Genomic DNA, 14,623 nt, shown 5'->3' with positions numbered 1-14,623 from the left:
TGTTTTCTTATTGATTTTTCACTGTAAGAGAGAAAGATATTAAGATTGATTAATAATTTGGTTCTTATGTTTTAGTTTTTATTGTAAAGTAAAAAATAATAATAATACTAATATTTTTATATTGGTTTAGTTTTACTTTAATCAGTTTTAATTACACAGGATTGTTTCACTATTTTAAAATCCAGGATTGCAATAATATTTTATACAAAACATATACAATCACTCAAAATGCCTAATTTTAAAAATTTATTAAGAATATTACAAAATCACATTGAAACCTAGTGATACACTAAACCTAAGTTTACACAAAATTAATTTCAAAAAATATCAAAATTCAAAATAAAAAAACAATCAGTTATGCAAGAATTTCAACAAATATCTACTTCTTTAAAAAATCTCGGAAGAAAACATGTTTTTACGTGCTTATAAAATTCTTAAAAGTTAAAAAAAAATATTTTAAACTTGTTACATTTTAATTTTGTAGAAAAAATTGTATATAAATTTATATAAAACATGATACAAACTATATAATTAATTATTTCAGTACATAATTGATTGTTAACAATAAAAATTTAAATAATCAATTATTACTTAAAATAATTAACTATAACATAAGATAATAAATTATTTGTAAAAGTACTATTATATAAACATATCAAATAATTAACTATATTTTAATATAATAATTAATATATTCTAAAATTATATTTCAAAAAATATATATGTTTTACCTAATACAATAGAATAAATATAATATACATAAATTAAGAAAAATATTACGAAATGGACTTTAAGCCTAACTCAACCCCATAAAACTGGTTCATGAGGTGAGGTTTGCACTCACACCCCCGTTTACGCCGAGACTGCCAACTCGTGCGTGGGACTATATATTATGGGTAGTCCAATAGCGAGTAGCACGATAGGCCCAACACAAACACTCACTAGGATAAGCTCAACCTGGCTCTGATAACAAATTACGAAATGTACTTTAAGCCTAATTCAACCCATAAAATCGGCTCATGAAGTGAGGTTTGCACCCACTTATATATTATGAAAAGCTCTAATATCTAATCGATGGATATAAAAAAAAAAACTTAAATTAATATATGATTCACACTCATCTCTACATTATCAAAATCAAACTATATCTTAAAAAACTTATTAAAGACTTTGATCAACATATATATATTTAAAAGTTTTATATTTTAGTATTTGTAAGCATAATTAATTTTTACACTTAATTTTTTTACATTTTATCTTTTGAAAATTTATTATATTTTATATTTTATTTATTGTATTTCTATTTCGCGGTAATTTACGTCATCCGAAAACTAATAGTAGTGTATAAACATAAAAAGAAATTGCTCCTGAGAATTTAAACATAAAGATTATAAATATAAAGACTACAGCAAAAAATAGACAAAATGTACGTACTAAATAATTAATTAGCAAATATTATATGACATTTTTGTTACCATTAGATTCTCATTGCACTTAAAAAAGTAGTTTGAACATTTTTTTCACTTTTTTTAATAGAACATTTATGTTATTCATCATTCTTCCTTTTATTTATTTCTTTTTCATTTGAATGGTAATTTGTTAATGGTCAATCATGTTAGAAATAGATTGTGATTTTAATAATGTTGGTTAGTCCAAAAAAGAAAGTAAAGTGAAGATATCAGAATGGTGATGTAGCAACAAACAAAATATTAACAACAAATTAATGAAAAAGGAATACCCAATAAATATTTGTTAAGAAAAAAAAACATTAAAACAAATTATGTCTTTGAAATCATTTTTAGCATTCATGTGTAAATAAAAAGTGTAACGTCTTACTAAATACATAAAATCGTAATTCAGTTTTACTCTTTTATTTTAAAAATAACGATAAAATATTTCTAGTGTTATTTAGTTACTGTATTTATATTTTTTAGAAAAGTATGTGCTGTTTTAAAATTTATAGCTTTTTATTTCATAAATTTAAAAAAAAAAACAAATTGTAAAATTGTCTTCAAACTGGATTTTATGAAAGTTCAAAATAATTTACTCATTGTAATTAAGTTTTCTTAAACTCCTTTCATCTATCCTTTTGACTTACTTAATTAATAAACTTTAAATTTAAATTATTTTTACAAGATTAATTTTTAAGATAATTTACACTAACTTATACATTATAAATTAATCATAATTTTTATGGATTTGAAAAAATCTTAATAATTATCTTAATGGTTATATATTTTATATGTAAAAAAGAAATATGAACTTCTTTAAATATGTGTCTGTGCTTTATTTTAAAATAAAAACAAATCACATAGAAAATATAAAGAAATTTTATATATCATCAAATTAAAGTATATATGTATCTTCATATGATAAATTTATCCATATTTATAATGAATAAATACCTAAAAATTATAAATACTAATAATAAGGGTATTAATGCATGATAATTAAAGTGAAATAGATTGAATTGTTGGTAACTTTTTAACTGAAAATTGTTAGAGGTAGGCCTGTGATTGATTATATATATAAGACAAGATCATGAAATCAAAGAAGAAAGGAGAGAATAAATAAGTGTTATTGTTTGTTTATAAAGTTAAATGATTTTGTTTAAAAGTGAAGACATGAAATAATGTTTACACCAAGGACAAAAAGAGCAACCAACCATACATACAATTTCTAAATAATAATAGTAATAATAACAACAATATACATTTTAAATTGAAGAGTAATTTATTAAAAAAGAATAATTATCATGGAATAAATAGAAAGGAAATAATAATGTCCGTGCTTATATAAATAATCTGCCAAAGTTTTGCTAAGTAGTTATTTTATAAACATGAAGTATTGTAACTAAATATTACACTTATGCTATTTTTCTTCTATATATTAGATATAGAGAAAACGTTAGAATAAAATAAATATTGAAAAAAAATGTAATGCCAAATTTGGCAACACCAATATAGAGCAAAGTCAACTTCTATAAAGAACTAACAATATAAGATGTCATGAAATCAATAAATATAGAGAGGATAAGATGTCACATTCATATTATTTTATTTTATTTTATTTAAAAGATCAAAAAATGTTTGCGTGACAACTGCTATTTTCTTACAATGTTTTTGACTTTCATTTTCTACATATAATAAATATTAGTATAATCATGATATCAATTAATAAAATATTTTTTTTAATACAAACATTAAAATAGAGAGGGAAATACCAAACAGAACTTAGCAAGAACAAATTTATATAGCGTTAATACCAAACTAAAATTAATTTTGTGTGCATATTTAGTATTTATATATATATATATATATATATATTATACAGAAATAGTTTTTGATTTCTATATTTACAAAATCTGTAATTTTGATCTTTAAATTATTTAGAAAATTGAAGATATTAACTTTTTTTTAATAAAAATGAATAAATTCACGAATAATGTAAGAGATTAAAAGTGCTAAAGAACACTAATCATTAAATATAAAACAATTTTAAAAATAAAATAATTAATTATTATAGTAACTAAATTAAATATCATTTTAAATATTAAAAAAATTATTAATTTTTAGATTAGTTTTTATAAATAGTTTTTAAATTGGTATATAATTAGTTATTGATAGTTAAAACCTTGATAACTAATTAGATACCAATTTATAAACTATTTATAAAAATAAAAACTAATTTAAAAATTAATAATTTTTTTAATTTTAAAAAAATTATATATTTTTTTAAAATATCAAACCAAAAGTACAAAATAGTTTTATATATATTGTAAAAAAATAATGGCTTTGAAAATAAACTGGCAGTTTCAGAATATTTAATTTCCATGCGTAATTTAAAAAAATGATGAAAAAGGAAAGAATAATAAATATATAGAAAAACAAAGTAAGCATATAAGGGTAACAATATGTGGTGAGGTGTGTCACCTACTTATTAGAAGCAAAAACTATATATTAAAATTTTTCAAAGTATAAAGTATTAAAGTTGGGGTTCTAGAAGCAAGAGAAAACATTGGTTCAAAATTGGAACTAGTATAAATAAACACATAGACTATTATTTTGAATATATAAGTATTTTTTTTATTCCATATACTATATTAAAAAACTATAATATAATATAATGATGTATTTGGAAGCAAGCATGTGTATAAATTAAATCAACTTTTGACTCTTACTCATGATTATGACGTGCTTAATCCGTCAAATGTCATTATTAATTTAGATCAATTTAATATAATTAAAGACAAATTTTCACACAAATTAATCATTGACCACTCATTTCAGCTTTACATTTTATCAAAACTAAAATATAGTTTAAAAGAAAGCTTAATTAGATAAATATCTTACATTTATTCTTTGAAATTTTCTACCAAAAAAAAGGAAAATTGATATGTAAGTGGCAGAATAACAACATTGAAAACATCTAAAAACAAAAGAAAAAACTATCTACAATAAATTCAAATAGGAAGTTAAATACTTTAAAATTTGAATAAGATCGCATCATGTGTATAACTTGTTGCTTATTATATAGTAAAATGTATGAAATAATAAATAAGACCAATAAGCTCATATAAAACAACAACTAAATAAATTAACTAACGTAATTTTATCTTCAAATTTCAATGTGTACCAGTATGGACGACTGATACATTGAAGTATCTCAGTCTTCCCGATCGAGCTGACCGAGACATCCACAGACGGTTTGACTGACCGACACAATGCTCAAACCAAGATCGGTGAAGTTAAACTACTATTAAAAATTAGGTAATGCAACCATAGGTGTGATTCACTCCATTAATCAGACTCAATGAGTAAACCTATTAAAATAATATAAATAGCACACATTCCAAGGAACAAGGTACGTCATTATTACTGTACACCTACCTAAGTGTCGAACACCCGCTTTACTGACTTGAGCGTCGGAATGTCTTCTGCAAGTATCTTCCCAATTTGGCATTCATCTAAGAGCCGAATGAGTAACACGAAGGCGAGAAGGATCCCAGTAAAACCCTAGGAACGTGCCCGAAGGAAAGAAAAAAAACAAAGACTTCAATAGTTCTTTAGGTTTCATCTCCCTAACGGGAACATAATGATTTCTTAAATTTGAGATTCATCGTTTCCATTTATCACACCACTTTGATGGAGCAATAAAAAACAATTATACAAATAATGGCTGAGATTTACAATTATTTTTATTGAAAAAATCAGTTAAAGTAATTAATATGAACATGTTGTCGTGTTTACTTATTTATTCATTAATTTTCCCCTTAAACTCTTCTAACTTGTTTTAAATCGATAATTTAGTAAACCTAACCACTAACTCCTCTACAACACTAATTATAAAATAAACTCTTTCCCAATATTATAAATGTGGGCCACTTCAATGTTTTAACTTTATAAAGTCTTCATGTGTCAGTTCTCAAATATATATATATAAAGATACTTATTTTAATTATTTTTACTTTATTTTTCATTACCGTTTTACCTTAACTTAATAACCACAAACTAATTTTACTTTTGTTTTTGTCTTCATTCATTATCTCGAGCAATGTGTCTCGTTGACACACACAACCAAACATCATTTCACGTTGAAGTAAATGTCAAACAAAAACATCCATTCTAATACTATGCTTCTTTCTGCGTATGCTACTCAATCATCTTCTTTCGGTGCTAAATCTTATTTTACCATAAATTATTATGTTTGGTTGTTTAACAACAAAATCAAATTTCTCCTGAATGCATGTTTAAGTAAAAGCAAAAAAAAATAAAAAATACACAATATCTTTTAGGTTAAATATGTTTTCTCACTCATATAGAAAGATAAAAAAAATATATTTAACTAATATTTTTTTATCAAAACTTCTGTAGTTGGTTTTATTACAAAATAATTGGAATCATCATAAAAATACCTATTAGTAATTATATTTTCACAGTAGCACCTAAGGAATTCAAGTTTTTCACAGTAGAAAACAAATGTGCTTCTGTTGAAGAAGCATTTCTTAACCTGTTTTTTTTATAGGGGTGAGGCATGGAGCTTAATTTTGGGTGTATGCAACATGTGAGGAGCAGTTGGGCCTACAAATACTCCAATTGGGCCCACATCTATTTTTTCTCCCGCAAACTTCGACCATGATTTATTGTCCAATTCATGCCTCTACAAGACACAAGGCATTATTCACACTTCAATTAATATTAACCATGATTTTTATAATAAATGAATCAAAAGTCATTCTACCATTTTTTTTAATTTGTTTTGTATTAATTTAATTGTATCACGTTATTTTAAGAATTTTTTATAACTTTTATTTCAATGTAAATGTACCGGTATGAACCGAACGGTTAGCACCAGACTCGACTCCCACAGTCGAACCAATCGAATGATATACGTCTATATATGATGAGCGACACTCTCGGTCTATTAATGCTCAATCAAGGTCAGCAAAGCTAAATCATTATTATGAATTAGGTAATACACCTTTAAGTGAGACTCATCTCACTAATTCGGCTCAATAAGGTAAGCTCATTAAATCAATATAAATAGCGCACATTCAAAAAACAAAGTACGTCATTTATTACTGTACACATCCGAGTGTTGAACGTCCTTTGCTGACTTAGCATCGAAGTGCCTTCTGCAGGTACCTCCATTGGGCATTCTCCTCAGAGATTGAGCAATCAGGCAACAGTAACACGAAGACAAAAGGAGCAGACTGAAGTGTGAACTTACCAATCAATAGAAGAAAGGAACACGAAACCAATTCTCTAGGGTCTCATCTCCCTATTAGTAAATTTTTTTATAAGAATTGTATTTTCATTAGTGTTTATTTAGTTGTTCACAAAATTATATATGCTCAAAGACAAAAAAAATAATATTTTTTTAACTAATGGGGAATTTTCTAAGATTAATATTTTAATCTTATAACTGTATGACATTTACAATGTTTAATAGGTATACACGGTAAACGTAAAAGTTCTACACTGTTAATTAATTAAAAAACTATTATAATAACTTTTAAAATAATTATTACAAAAATAGAATATGTATTTATAGCGAAAACGATTTATATAATGTTTGATCTTTATCATATTAAATTTTTTAAAATCAACAAGAATCAATGCAGAGGAAAAAATGTGTTAAGAAAAAAGTATAATTAAATATTATTGGCATGAAAAGAAAAAGTGGTGCAATTTTGATTCCTTGTAATTGTACTTTATGTGATGCATTGAAGGTTGATAGTTAGTGATAAAGAAAATCTGGTTGAAAATTTGTGATGTTAAGAAGCAATAAAATTATGTGACACACAATTTTGTTCTTACATGTAGATGTTGTATGAGAGTTGTGGAATCTATTGGAGCCATCGATAGTGTTTTTGTTTTGAGTTATGATAAAAGGTGTGAGGGTCAAATCTTTGGGACCACAAGCATGGAATCTAATGCATCATTATTAACCCCAATTAGGTGCAACTTATTATATATTATGAACTAAGAAAGGGATGGGATACCCTATATATGTTGTGTGATACCTTCAAAATTAGACCATTTCTTTATTCACTCACTCTGGATATCAACACATTGTCAAATTGTCTTTTCATTTCTCTGGCTTGTCATTAAAGGAATACAATGTAACTAAAGGTTAGTGGGCTTAGAATGGTGGGTGCATAACAACTTCTTTAGGACCACAAAAAACTAAAAAAAAAAACATGAACACACACACTTAATTCAATTATAACATAAATTAGGTTAACTCGGACAATACAAAACAATTTTATACCCTATTTAAGAATAGTATCTTATAATATTATTAATTGTATCGACCAGAACAATCATTTACTTTCGGTATTGGATACTAGGTTGGCCTGTGTAAATACATTAAGATAAAAAGAAATACACGATAGATTAGGTAATACTATTTTTATTATTATACACATTAATTATGATCCATCAATGATAGAATATTTTGCTAGTGTACTTTTGATCGAGATTCGAAACCTAAACGTGAGAATAAGGAGAGGAAGGAAAACATGATTAATAGAGATGAATCAATTGTTCAATCAATAACATGTATTGTGTTTGAATCTATATTGAGGTGTTGAGAATATTGGTCTTGACCTCTTTTGTTTAAGAGTTAGGACACCCTAATGTGTCTTGTTTTATTTTATTTCTTTAGTGATAAAAAAAAACATGTATTGTCTTAATCCCTTACAATAACATAAAATTTTTTAATTCAGGAGAGAATCAAATACAAATTTCAAAACTATACCAACAAAATTAATTTAAATTATTAAGAATGATAAGTTTAATAACATTTATAATAATTATCTTGAAAATTATATGAAATAGATCGATAGTGCAAATTATGTTAAACTCTTTAATTATTCATAAACTCTTTAATTATTCATATATACATATATATAACTTTCCACTCATACATGCAAATAAATAGACATGGAGAGTTATTCTACCTTCACACGTGTACTCTTGAATAAGAAGCAAGAATTGTGGTGGAAAGTTGTGATGGAAAATGACCATAAATGCATGCTTGTTCATGGGATTAAGGATGTCAATAATCACAAGTTGTTATTATTTATTTGTATATATGTTGAAGGTCTCACTTAATATATATATATATATATATATATATATATATATATATATATATTGCACTTTCTTTTGTATTATTTACTTGGTGGTGGGTGAGGGTTCAGATTATGTTATGTCTTACAAAATTGTATTGTCAATTTTTATGGATGTACTTTCGGTTCTAGTTGTCATCACTTCCAGAACTACAAATATATGGAAATAATACCATGCTTATTATTCTAACATAAAAGTACAAATTTCCTACAACATTATAATATCATCTTATTTGTGTATTATATCTTGTAATGGTGTCTTTTCCTTTATTTTAAATGTGTTTTTCTATTTATTTATTGTTTGGATTCGTGCGTCTATAAAAAATATTTCTCTCTCATTAGTTGAAACTTAGATATAATAAAAAAACGTAATTAATAAATAATATATATATATATTAGATTTATCGTGTTTATAATTTTTAATAGATGAGTTTGAATTAAGCATCAAAATCAGTGTTTAGGTGTGTAACTATTTTTCTAGTTATTAGTAAGATGGTGGAGGCGTTAAGTAGACAGAGATCATATAAGAATATGGTGTTACAATTAGAAAGTTAAAATCTTATTATGTATTTAAAAAAAGCTAAAATCTTATTATGCAATTTGTCATAAAAAATAAATTTACTCCAGTGATTGTAATATTAATATATTAACGGAAGTTAAAAGGTCAATTTTATCACAAGGAAGATTTTTATAAGGATGGAGAAAAGTGATAAATTTCTCTATTAGTTTAGTGTTGTTTCATCTTTTTGTTTTTTTTTAATTATTTTCCAATCAAAATTTCCACTTAAGTATATATATATATATATATATATATATATATATATATATATATATATATATATTTATGGTCTCATCCATTAAAAATATTAGTATAAGATAATGTTAACACTGGTTATATTAACAGTATTATACATTAGTAAAAATGCACCTAAACCATTATTACTAAAAAATTATTAAATAAAAAAGAATTAATTTGTATATTAATTAAATTAGATATTAAAAAATTAATAAATAGTTTTTAAATTTATATCTAATTAGTTATCAAGTTTTAAAATTAGTAGTAAAACTTTAATAGATAATTAGATACTAATTTAAAAATTATTTATCAATAATAAAAATTAATTTAGATATAAATAATTTTTTCAATCTGTAAAATAATAATTAATTTAATTAATATAATAATTATTTATTTTTTAAAAAAATGGTTATTAATTGTATAATTTTCTTGTAATGAATATAAATATGATATAAAATTTAACCTTTTAAAATACGATATATAAATGGTATGCAACTATATTTTATAATTTTTTAGTCTTACATTTTCTACTCTAAATTTACCAGGATTTAATTAATGACTACAATTTTTGGGTGACAATCATGTTCAATAAGATATGTAACAAAAATTATCTATTGAGTGAAATTTGTTATTGAGTTAACTTCACATTCTATACAATTAGTAGTAAAAAAATAATAATTGATAATAGTGGGTGACCTAATTGCAACTACTTCCTTTTAGGCATTGGATGCTCCTTTTCTACCTGCCATGGCTTTAAAAGGGTTCTCAATCCATATGCTATCTACAAAAATAAAAATAAAAAGTAAAAGAAAAGTTGCAGACACTGTTCTGAAGGAGGGGACCAGTTCATGGCATCTCTCATAAAATAACATTTAGATATCAAATTTGGGAAGATGAGAAACCTCTTTAGAACACACTATTGTAATGCTTTCTTCTCATACTCAATTTCATTAATAAGAAATGTTGGAAAACAAGTTATACATCTATTGCAAATTGACCTAATAGAATAAAATTAAAGATGGTTGAAAATTCAAGGTGATTTAAAAGTTTTACATTAAATAAAGAAAGAAAGATCTATAAATTTATTTTCTTAAAAATTTAAAAATACTCCTATTACAAGAAAATTAATTTTAAAAATAAAAAATAAAAATATTATATTAATTAAATTAAATACTAATTTATAAACTAAACAATTATTGATATATAAAATACATAAAAAAAATTTAGTTATAATTTTAGAATTTAATTAGCGGTAACTAAAAGCTTGTGATTGTGTAACTTTTTATTAGAAACCAATATTAAAAGTATTTTTATGCATGATTCCTTACTCCCATCAATTCTCATTACTAAATGAAACATATTGATGATTTTTTTCAACTCTATCTAAAATTTTGCATTAATGAATGTGATTGTGAAATATTTTATTAGAAACCAATCTGAAAAGTATTTTTCTGCCTGATTCCTTAGTTCCAATAATTTTCACTACTACATGAAACACATTGATGACTTTTTTCAACTTTGTCTAAAAGTTTACATTAATTTAATGTGATTGTGAATTTTTTTATTAGAAACCAATCTGAAAAGTATTTTTCTGCGTGATTCCTTAGTTCCATCAATTTTCATTACTTCATGAAACACAGATGATTTTGTTTAAACTTATTAGTTATCCAAGTATCTAAATTCTTCATCGATAATTAATTTTTTTCAACTTATTAATTATACAAGCATCTAAATTCTTCATCCGATACTCAATTTTTACTTATATATTATAAAAAGTTTTTATCTTTAGTTAATGTAGCCGTCAAGACTATCAACTTGTACGATCAACAAATTTTCACTAGCAAAGACTCTAAATGATCTTATACCATATTAAGAAGTGAATTTTAAGTTTAATTCAATCTTATAAATTTGACTTATAAGATGAAATTTGTAGCCACTTATATATTACGAAAAGTTCTTATATTTAGTTGATACGAGTCTCCAACATTTTTTTTTTATGTTATTCTCTCATTTGTACTTTGTTACATTTAATTAATATATATATCCAATTATTGTCATTATTAGTGTATGTTTTAGATGATTAAACATTAGTGATTGTATAAACATGTGATTTAAGATTTTTTTCTCAATTGTATTTACTTAATATTAAAAAAATCCTAAAATAAGTAAAAAATCTAATTAGAAAGTTGCTATATACACAAAGAGAAAACTTGAAGGGATAACTACACATCTTATAAGCACAAAAGTCATACTTCAAATGCTCTGAAGAAGATTTCTTCTATCAAATCTATGCCAAACTAATTTTAATATTGGTAGTTATAAAAAATCTAAATATTAAATTTAAGACTTTTCTCCTATTAATTATATCAACATGTTGTGGGGAGACGGATAGTTGGGTTTGGAAGGTTGGGGGTGTCAAACATTCACAGTTAACTCAGTCTATGTTCAGGTAAGGAAGGATCGAGGCGGGGAGTTTTCTCCAATATACAGTAAGTTATGGAGGTGTAAAGTCTTGGCTTCTGCTTTGTTCACTGCTTGGAGGGTGTTGGAGAATAAGATTGCTTATATGGTTAATTTGGTAAGGCGTGGGGTGGCGGTTTGTGTGGGGAGGAGGATGAGTTGTCCTGTTACTTGTTCTTCGTTTGCAGGTTTACTTGGCATGTCTGGAGTCTTTGCTTTGAGTGGCTTGGAGTGTCGTTCGTAATTCACAAGGATCCTATGTCAAATTTTTTACAATTCAAGATGGGTTAGACTTCTGATTCGGTTAATGATGTTTGGGGTACAATTTGGGTTGACATAGTGAGTGAAATCTGGAAACATAGGAACTCGGTCATCTTCAAAAGAGTTCTGGCATATGTGTCAGAAGTGTTCGCATCGGCAGAAGTTAAGGTTTGGTCTTGGATTGTTACAAAGTCTCGTTATGCTTATTTTCCTTATCCTAGTTGGATTTTGAATCCTTTGACTTGTATGAGGTTGATTCATTAATGTTTGTTAGTGTTGGTAGTATCTTTGTCAAGTTGGTAGGCACTTCTAGCTAGGAGATTGATATTATGTATTTTTGTATAAGGGTTGGACCACCCCTAAAGTGGTTCCCATTTATTTATTTTTTATTGCTAATAAAAAAATATTAACATGTTATTTGTATTAAAAATAGGCTTTAAAACGAACAAAATTGGTTTCGCGAGGCGTGAGTAATCACTGTCCGTAAGGATTTATCCGCGGTGTATTGCGCAAGTCCCCCAGGATACAACAGGAACTTCCCAGAGATTTCCGAGGATTAGAACTAGCAAGTTACTCTTTGAAAGAGTGATACCCAATGGAACCCAATATAAAACTTAAAATAAAATAAAGTAAGTGAGGAGAGAGAAAGTGGAAAAATGAGAGGAGAAAAGAAGCTTCACGGTGGGTGAAGAAGATGAAGAGAGTGAATGAGAGAGATGTGCATTTTGGAGAGGATGGAACCCCTCTTTATATAGGGAGAGAAATCAAAGATATTTTGTATCTCCATAACATAAATCAATTTGCTGTTACACCTCCAAAACAGAATTTTATTTGTTACTGCACGTTTGACTAGGCAATGGGAGATTAAACTGTTTTTCTGTTTTTATTTTGCAAAACCTAATTCTATTTTACAACAATCCCCCACATATTGCAAAAGATAAAACATAGAGATAAAAACTTTTTGGGTTCATCTAAGATGTAATGCATCAAATCTGGTATGGCAAGCTATATGAACCAGTCTTAGATTGATTAATGTAACACATAGTGTAGTTGGTATAGCAAGTTATATGAACCAAGACACTTAGTATGTGTTAGAGGTTTATCAATCACAATACACCCCCATATTACTTGTTGTTATCGTTGTGTTGCGCTACTAGGCCATGCGCGTGCCCGGTATTCATGAGTGCTATAGAGATCTTGCCAAGAACTCATGCAAGCAGCCCCACTTGACACTCATATAGGTGATTTCATCAAGTGTATGCTGCAAATCACACACCACCAATAAGGGATAGGAAAATCATTAAAACTTTGTAAATCGTTAAAACTCTTTTACCTCTGAATTTTAACCACAAAGTTTATCCTCTCGATAATGCAGTAAATAGCACTTTCACACACACACACACCATAGGAATGGACAAAATTGATTTTAAATCAATATCAGTGTTAGCAGAACTAACAAGTGACTTGTTTTTACCTATATGAACCTTATTCATGGGATCTCCAATCACAAAGGTTGGGTTTCCATCACTTGTTTGTTTGCAGGTGGCTTCAGTCTCATTCCCCTCGATGTTTCTAAAATCATTTTTCTCCCTAGGGGTTTTGTCAGAGGATCTGCCAGATTCCGTTCTGACTTGACATAGTCAATAGAAATCGTTCCACTCTTTAATAGTTGTTTCACCAAATTATGTCTCAATTGTATATGTCTATTCTTTCCATTGTAGCTTTTATTTTTAGTTATAGCTATTGCCGATTGGCAATCACAATGCATTAATACAAATGGGGTTGGTTTCATTCCTAAAGGAATGTTTGCTAAGAAGTTTTTCAACCACTCAGCTTCACTACCAGCCATTTCTAGAGCAACAAACTCAGATTCCATTGTTGATCTTGCAATAATAGTTTGCCTGGCTGATCTCCATGTAACTGCACCACCCCCAAGTGTAAATACATAACCACTAGTGGATTTTGTCTCATCTGAATCAGAGATCCAGTTAGCATCATTGTACCCTTCTAGCACAACGGGAAATCCACTATATTCAATGGCATAATCCATTGTACCTCTAGAGTATTTCATGAGTCTCGCAAGTGCTTCCCAATGATCTTGATTAGAACATTGAGTGTATCTACTCAATCTACCTACTGCATAAGCAATATCTGGTCTAGAAAAGCTCATTAAATGCAAGAAGCTCCCAATTATCTGGGCATACTGAGTTTGAGAAATAGATTCTCCTCTGTTCTTCTTTAATTTAGAGTTAGTATCATAAGGGGTACTCACTGACTTAAAGTCATAGTAACCAAACTTCTTTAGAAGTTTCTCAGTGTATTTTTCTTGGGATAGTAATATACTATCTCCCTTCCTTATGATTTTAACTCCTAGAATCACACTTGCTTCACCCATGTCTTTCATCTCAAACTTAGATCCAAGAAACAATTTTGTTTTAAAAACTATATCATTGCATGTACCAAAAATTAGC

This window comes from Phaseolus vulgaris, chromosome 8, assembly GCF_051622355.1.
Source record: "Phaseolus vulgaris cultivar YP4 chromosome 8, ASM5162235v1, whole genome shotgun sequence".
Lineage (NCBI taxonomy): Eukaryota > Viridiplantae > Streptophyta > Magnoliopsida > Fabales > Fabaceae > Phaseolus > Phaseolus vulgaris.
The sequence above is the reverse complement of the archived record's forward strand: the minus strand, read 5'-3'. Positions refer to the sequence as shown.